We start from the raw sequence: 9,604 nt of genomic DNA, 5'->3' as shown, positions 1-9,604 counted from the left end.
TATCGGATCACGTATACTTGACGTCAGATGCCGTTGCAACGCTAAACTTGTATTTTTATAACGGTTTTTATTTTACATTTAAATAATATGGCTGATGATTGCCATATGGCATGAAACTTTAAGTTCCATTATAAAGTTGAATTTTTTCATTTGAAATATTTTAATATATATATATATATATATATATATATATATATATATATATATATATATATATATACATATATATATATATATTATACTTATATATACATATATATATGCATAAATATACATACATACATACAAACATACATACATACATACATACATACATACATACATACATACATACATACATACATACATACATACATACATATATAAAGGGCAGTCCCTAAGAGGTCTTCCATGGAAGGGGAGTGTGAGGAGGGATGTGTTGTGTGTATTTTCTGCCAACTAGAGACACTAAAAAAAAAAGGTCCTCAATATTTTCAATTTGCCAACTATAGTTCAAAACTTGCACAATGTGCCAACTCAAATGCTTATATGATAACAGCTTTAGTAAGGAGGGGAGGGGGTGGCTGGAATACACCCTATACCCCCCGTTCGGGACGGCCCTGCAAACAAACATGTTTAACAACATATACAACAATACGAATTTAAACATATAAAGCAATACAAATTTAAATAACAGCAGTTAACATTTTTTCTAACTTGCAATCGTTGGAGAAACTGTTTCTGGAGGTGTTATGTTGGCTGTAAATGAGTTTTGTGGTGAACGTATGTATTCTTTGCCGACTAAATTATTAGTAAATTCCCCCCTTCCTCCTTCCCCCCCCTTCCTGTAAAATATCTTTTGGGTATTGTGTTGCTACTATAGATTACTTATTTCTATTATGTATTTGTTTAAAAAGAAAAAGTTCTGAACTTTTGTTAGTTTTTTACGTTTCTAACGTTTTAAACTTTAACTAAAATAAATATTAGTTATTGTGCCAATACTTCTTCAATAAATTTCTAATACTTCCTTAATTTGTCTGATAATCGTTGCCAAGTTTATTTGATTTATTGATGCCTAATTCCTACATACATACACACATACATGCATACGTACACACACACACACACACACACACACACACACACACACACACACACACACACACACACACACACACACACACATATAACGTATTCAAGCTCAGATTTTTATAAAACATCAAAGTAATTTGAATTTTAATATAATCGAAAAAATTTAATAAAAAAGTTGCAAGTGGTAGGACTCGAATCACGGCTTACTTGTTCAGAAGCTCGGCGTGCTATCCACTCGGCCACGCTGGCACGTTATTAAAACGAAATTTTTAAAACTATATAACAATTTTTTTAACAGAAATAAATGATATAGATCAAAGTTAAGGAGAGCTTTACGCAATACAATTTTTAAGTGAAAATCAAACTAAAAAACTTGATAAATGTTTCAGTATGTTTTAACATCTCTAATAAAACAAAGTGCTGCGACTCTTTCTCACCACTACCTCGGTTGCAATGGCTGACAAGGGTTCAATTTCAAACACGCTCGAATGAGCACTAACACTACTACAACAACTACTACTAACACTATTAAATTCGGCAATATTAAATAATATAAACTATGACTAAAATATATAATATGACTTAAAATAAAAATATTGATACACTTTATCAAAAATTAAAATTACAAAAATCTAATATACTTTACAAAGAGCTGTTACGAACTGTATAAAAAGGGTCATGGTAACTACATTCCACAACCGACTATACCTCAACTTGTTCATAATTTGGTTTCTTTGCTTCGATAATTCTTACTTTACGGCAAAAAATAAATTGATTTAAAATTTTTGGCTTTTGGTTAACAATGAACAATACTAATTTACTTCAATATTTTTTACATTACAAAAGTATCTTTATTAAAAATGACAGTTGCGTAATATTTCTTCCAGCGTTGGCTCTAATAAAATTTTATAAGGCTAAAGGCTGTAATAAAGTTTTTATAGAATAATAATTTTAAGCCCTCTCATTTAGATTTGTTTAAAAAGAAAAAGAGGACACTGAAAACGGGACACTGATCCTAGTTATGTCAAATAAGTTCTATTTGTTTTAATAATGATTTTATTTGTTTGACAATTCTTATAAAAATATTTCTGCAATAAACTCTTAACATGATCTTTCAATTAAGCTTTCAATTGTTTTAATACCGGTTTTTGCGATTCTTTCAATTATTATAGCTACTATTTGTACCGAATCTCGGTACAAACACAAATTTAATGGGAAAGGAATTATATAGATCCGTAATCACCCAAGTGATAAAATTATAAATGTTTTCCATTCACGTACAAAAATAACGGAAATAAAAAAAAACAAAGCAAAAATGGCCAATATATCCATATTAAAATTATTTCCAAGAAAAAAAAATATAAATCTATGTGAGAAATAAAAAAAATATTTTCTTGAGATAAAATAAAGATAAAAACCTTTATTGTAATAAAAAATATTACATAAAAAATAAATTTAACATATAAAAGTATTTGTTAAAGCAACTTGAGCTATTGTTTCATTATTATAAAGCTTTCGGTAAATACTATGAAGATTAACGAAACTTCTATAAAACGATCAACATTCAGAACATTTTTCAAATTCTGCTATGTAGGAACTTTCGAAAATCAGTCATAAAAGGCGGCATTCGACCTAAAAAACTGAACAAAATTGTTATTGAAAACCCTTATTACGCATTAATGTGTTATGTACTCTATTTATTTATTTGAAAACTCAAAAATGTGAATAAGTAGATAACAAATAAGAAACATACTTTGAGCAATGTTGTTTTTCATTCAAGAAAGTTTTAAGATTAATTGTTGCAAGTCTGGATAAACTCTTTTAAAAAGCAACACAAAAATAAATAAGCAACATAAGCTCAGCGGGCATAGACGTCAATCAGACGGATGTCTTAATTAGGTTGCGACGTCTCAGACCAAGTTAAGACGTCCTAAAGACGTCCGGTGAAGACGTCTTTAATACGTCCTTGTGACGTCTACAATATAATATTATTAGGACGTCCATATTTAAACGTCCTATTGACGTCTCTAAGACCTACTTTAGACGTCCTAATTACCTCAAAAATAAAACGTCTAAAAGACGTTTAAAGGTCGTCTTCAAAATAATTTAAATTTTAGGCAGATAAATTTATATATAAACATAGCGCGTAAAATATTATGCGCTAACTAGATAGTTAAAAATGTCTGCTTGTTTTGGTTGATTATTATGGAAGCCGAGAAAGCTCATCAAAAAAATATCTTTCAAATCGAGAAATATATATTTTAAATCCAGAAATATATTTTAAATCGCAAAATATATTTTTAATGTAGAAATATATTTTAAATCGCAAAAAACATTTTAAATCCAGAAATATATTTCAAATCGGAAAATATATTTTAAATCCAAAAATGTATATTTTTAATCGCAAAATATTGTTTAAATCGCGAAATATATTTCAAATCGGAAAACACATTTTAATGATTATTATGGAAGCCGAGAAAGCTCATCAAAAAAATATCTTTCAAATCGAGAAATATATATTTTAAATCCAGAAATATATTTTAAATCGCAAAATATATTTTTAATGTAGAAATATATTTTAAATCGCAAAAAACATTTTAAATCCAGAAATATTTTTCAAATCGCAAAGTTTGTTTAAAATTTAGAAATATGATTAAAATATTTTCATATTTTTAAGTCCTAAAATTTATAAAGATGGCGTCATACTGTGCCTCATGTTGAGCTAATCTTAATCATGAGGACAATCTCCGTACACTCTGTGGAAATAATAGAAAGACTAAAGAAAGAGTGGAAGTAAATAGTCGCATAAATGAAAAACTTGTTCTTAGTGAATTTCAAAACTATAAAACTGTCGAGAGGACATCTAGATTTAAAAGAAAATCTTTTTCAACAATAATTTCCAATGACTCTCTAAAAAGAATGTTCTATTGAGAATGTTACGATAAATGTTGGTATTATGAAATATAATGGTAAAGATGAAATTAACATTATGAGAGGAAGTAAATTGCCTATATATGTCCCAAGGCAAAGTAATGCAAAGATGTTTTTTGAAATCGCTTGTAGAAAACATGCAGATCATAACCAATTTTTCGATTATAGCGATAACTGGGTACTACTATATCATGATAAAAAAAAAAAAAAGCTGAGTATATAAAAAACGCGGATACTCAAAGAAGACCATCAGGTCTTGTCAGAGAAAAAACCGTTAATCGCTAGTAAATAAAAAAACAAACAAAAAAATAAATAAAAAAAGAATATACATTAAATATATACATATACTAATATAGATAAGGGATTTTCAAATAAATTCAAAATTTAAAAATAGATTAGTATATTTTCAGTTGGAAAAATGAGTTTTTTAGGATTTTGTTTAAAAGAATCAAAATTACATTCTTGAGAAAAATCTTTAGAAGTATTTAGAACTATACTATTCCATAAAAATAGTCTGCAAAATGAAATAAAAAGTTTTCTAAAATTAGTTTGAGAAAATGGTTGTCGAATTAAATTATCGTTCCTTAAAATATATTTATTTCTAACTCTTTGTAAATACAAGTTACGAGAAGAAACGGGTGATAGGTGGGTCTTGCATTTATACATAAAACAAAGAATATTAAAAACATTTAACTCATATATATTGAGTGCTTTCATATCATATAAAAGAGGCTTGGCGTGAGCAAAACGATCCTTGAAATTTATAAGGCCTACTATATGTTTCTGTTGCCGATAGAGAGGTTTAAATTTACTTTTATAAGTGCTACCTCAAGCAATGTTTGCATAATAAATATGGCAATGAATTAGCGAATAGTATAACTGAGTTAAGGTATGTTTATCTAGAAAGTTTCTTATTTTGTTTAAAATGCCTATACTCTTTGAAATTTTATTGCACAAGTTAGCAATGTGGCTTTTCCAATTAAGATTTTCATCGATATATACACCAAAAAATCTTGTCAGTAGAACTCTTTTAATAATTATGTTATCGATAAAAAGAAAGTTTGTTTCTTTACAACAAACAGCTAGTCAATCAGGTTTAGGGGACAGCTGCGGTCTTTGTAATTTGTCCTTTGTTTGAACAACATGATAAAAAACGTAGAATTCCGTGTTTTACGGAACCAATATTTGTGCTAAACATCTGTGCCACGCTATTGAGGAAAGCGAAAGATACTATAACTCAAAATGAGGTTTTGATTTTTCAAAAAACGGAGACCAGATATCATACTGATTTAGGGAGAAATGTATGAAAGGGTAGCTACATCGACTGATTTATACTTGCCCCAACCAAAACCCTTAGTCAATGTAGCAGCATTCACTTGCATGTTTTGCCTAAATCAGTCGATGTAACAGCATTCTCCTTCATTTCTCCCTTAATCAGAATGATATCTGGTCTCCGATTTTTGAAAAATCAAAACCTCATTTTGAGTCATAGTATCTTTCGCTTACCCGCTTTTGAAGTTTGTATTTCGCTAGTAATGAAAGAACATATTTTTTGTTTTATTTTATAGAATTGTATATTAACATAGATATTTTTCAGAAACTAGAGAAATTAAACTTTATTAGTTTGTATATTTGAATTACAATGAAGATTATTTTAAGTGGATTCATTAATAACAAAATTTTTGTTGTACTTTGTGCATTCAGTAAATGTTGAAGATATGCTCACTTTTATTTCTAACCTTTCACTAAGTTAAGTTTACACATTTTCTTTGCCTCTGCCAAATTTTATCGATTTATTTTAAGTAGCAGATACTTTAATTTGTGTAGCACTTTTGGTACCTAAATTTCATCTTTCCGCATTAAATATGAAAGAAGAGGTGGAGTGATGAGAATTTTATTTCCATATAATATATTAAATCTAAGTATAATAGTACAATCAACTTTAGAATAGAAAAATGAGCAAAAGAGAAAGTGATAAAAAAAAGAAGGGGAAGGTAATTCAGTTAGTTTATTTTTTCAAAAACCTTTTTCCTTTTTATTTTAGTTTTAATCTTTTATTAAGTGATTAAATCTATTTATTAAATTTATTTATTAAATCTATTTATTAAATCGTCTACTCGACAAATCAGGCAGGAAAAGATTAAAGGGGACATTACACTGTAATATCAGGGATAAAATTTAAAAAAAATGAAAAATGATAATTTTTTCTTATTTATTAAAATTATGGACAAATTAATGAAAATTAATTTATTATAATTTTTATGTTTAGTTACTTTTATAAGTATTTAAGTAATTGGTTATTTTAAAAAAACACTTATTTAACTATAGTATAGTGGAGTCAAATTTATGTGAATGTTTTATAAATTTTCATTATATAATTTTTTTTTCCTTCTACTTATAAGTAGAAAGCTTAAAAGGAAATAATAGGTAATGAAAGTATTAAGGAAATGTTAGGATGTGAGGTAATATTATATAATGAAAACTTATAGCTCTACCTTAATGTCTTGGGGCAACTCTAAAAATGCTTTTGTTCAAAAAAAAGTTTAGTTCTTGTGTTATTTTATTATAAAAATCACATTTAGAACTAAAGCAAAGTAACTTATAAAAATTGTTGTTTTCGATGCACCCTTATATATATATATATATATATATATATATATATATATATATATATATATATATATATATATATATATATATATATATATATATATATATATATATATATATATATATATATATATATATATATATATATATATATATATATATATGTATGTATATATATATATATATATATATATATATATATATATATATATATATATATATATATATATATATATATATTTATTTATTTATTTATTGTCAATTATAGGAAGAAATTAAAACTGTAATATCCGTGTTCGGCATAATACACATATGCCTCGTGTTATCATTATTACTTAAAATAAATATGGCGGTATGCACGCTTTAAACTTTATGTTGTATTTGATTCTTAATCTAGCATTATCCTTAGAATATTACATGGTACCAGAAGTAAACCTGTATTTAATTTAAAATGGAACAGCTTAGACCATTAGAGGCCATGAATTTAAATGGCAATGTTTCAGAAAACTGGCGAAAATAGAAGCAGAGATGGAATCTTTATAAAATAGTTTCAGAAGTCAATGATAAAAATGAAGATATTCAATGTGCCGTTTTCCTTCATATGATTGGCAAAGACGCTTTAAGAGTATACGATACATTCATTTTCACAATCGAAGAAAATGATAAATTAACACCTTTAGTTCAAAAGTTTGAATGTTATTTCAGCCCAAAAAGAAAACATAACTTATGAACGTTATTTATTCAATACTTGTGTGCAAGACAGCAGACTATTTACTGACTTCTTGATTGATTTACGAAATAAAGCTAAAACATGCGAGTTTGGAACCCTCGAAGAAAGTTTAATACGTGACAGAATAGTCTGTGGTATCGACTCTAAAGCTGCCAGAGAACGACTACTTCGGACACTGAGCTCACTCTAGAAAAAACAATAAATTTTATGAGAGCATATGAAACATCGAAAACGCAACTAAAAGCATTCGAAAATACAATCCAGGCAGATTCTATAAACAAACATGGAAACAAATCTAAATTCAACTCCCTAAAGATTGATAGACCTTTACAAAAATCTTGCTACTACTGTGAATCACAACATACTACCTCGTTTTGCCCAGCATATGGCCTAAAGTGCACAGCATGTGGAAAACTAAACCATTTTGCTAGAAGGTGCCGATCCAAAACTAATCGCTTTAATTCTAATCGTATTGACCAAGTCGATCAAAAGGAAGTCAACCTTAACGTTGCAGAGTTATATATTCATCATGTTGCAGCATCGATGGAATGCACTGACGATTTAACCACAAATATTACAGTCAACAACAAAAATATAACATTTAAATTAGATACTGGAGCCCAATGCAACGTCATTCCATACAACGTCATTCCATACAACGTCTACAACTCTATTCCTGGAAGACCTCCTCTCAAAAAAACAATAACTAGACTAAAATCATATGGTGGAAACAATATTCATGTACTAGGAACTTGCAATTTGACTGTTAAAAAGAATAACATTTCACGAGTGTGCCAATTTTTTGTTGTATCTCTTTCTGATGTAAAACCACTTCTTGGTCTAAGTTCCTGCAAATCTCTTGAAATACTAAACATTAACGATGTTGAAATTGATAAAGCTGACATTTTTAAACATTATGGTGACGTTTTTACCGGCCTTGGTGTAGTTAAAGGAAACTATCATATCGCAGTTGCTAAAAATGCAATCCCAGTCATTCATGCACCAAGGAAAGTACCAATGACTGTCCTACCTAAACTTAAAAGCACACTTGACCGTCTTGTAAAAGCCTCAGTTATCTCAAAGATTTCTAAACCTACACCTTGGGTACACTCAATGGTCATCGTAGAAAAAAAAGATGGGTCCTTAAGATTATGCATTGATCCGAAAGAACTAAACAAGTCTGTTTTAAGACAATACAAAACTTTAAGACAAACAAAACAGTTGTTTTAAGACAAACAAAAGACAGACAAAACAAAACATCTACAGAAGAAATCTCTAGCAAACTTTGTGGCAACAAAGTTTTTACTGTCATAGACATGGCTGATTGCTATTGGCACATAAAACTAGATGAACCTTCTTCAGAGCTATGCACATTTAACACTCCTTATGGTCGATACAAATTCAACCGCATGCCATTTGGCATATCATGCGCATCGGATGCTGCACAAGAGATGATTGAAATTAACTTTGGTGATATTTCTAATGTTCTGGCTATCCACGATGACTTGATCATTGCAGCTAAAACAGATGCAGAGCATGATACAATTTTTAAACAAATTCTACAACGAGCTCGTGAGAGAAACATTAGATTCAACCTAAAAAAAATACAATTTCGAGTACCTGAAGTCAAGTATCTCGGGAATATAATCAGTCATGAAGGAATAAGAATTGATCCTGATAAAACCAAAGCCATATCTGCATACCCATTGCCTGCATGTCAAGCAGATTTGCAACGGCTCTTAGGAATAGTTAACTATCTGCGACAATTCATCCCAAATATGTCGGAGTTAACAGCTCCCCTCCGCCAGCTGCTTAAAAAAGACATACTCTGGTCATGGAACCATGAACATACCAGTGCTAGGGAAAAAATTAAACAGGTTCTTTCATCTTCTCCTGTACTCTCATTCTTTGACACATCAAAAGATGTCCAGATTCAGGTAGATGCATCTTCACACGGATTAGGAGCCTGTATTATGCAAGAAGGTCACCCGATCAGCTATACATCTCGTAGTTTAACTATAGCAGAACAGAGATATGCCCAGATAGAGAAAGAACTTTTAGCAATTGTTTTTGCTTGTGAACGTTTCAACCAATATACCTATGGGCGACAGGTCTCTATAGAAAGTGATCACAAGCCTCTTGAATACATTTTACACAAGCCGCTGTCAGAAGCACCACCTCGCATACAAAGACTTCTGATAAGACTCCAAAAATATCAAATAGTAGTAAAATATGTTCCAGGAAAAGATCTACACATTGCTG

Source organism: Hydra vulgaris, chromosome 12 (genome assembly GCF_038396675.1).
Source record: "Hydra vulgaris chromosome 12, alternate assembly HydraT2T_AEP".
Classification (NCBI taxonomy): domain Eukaryota; kingdom Metazoa; phylum Cnidaria; class Hydrozoa; order Anthoathecata; family Hydridae; genus Hydra; species Hydra vulgaris.
Note: the sequence above shows the minus strand (reverse complement) of the source record.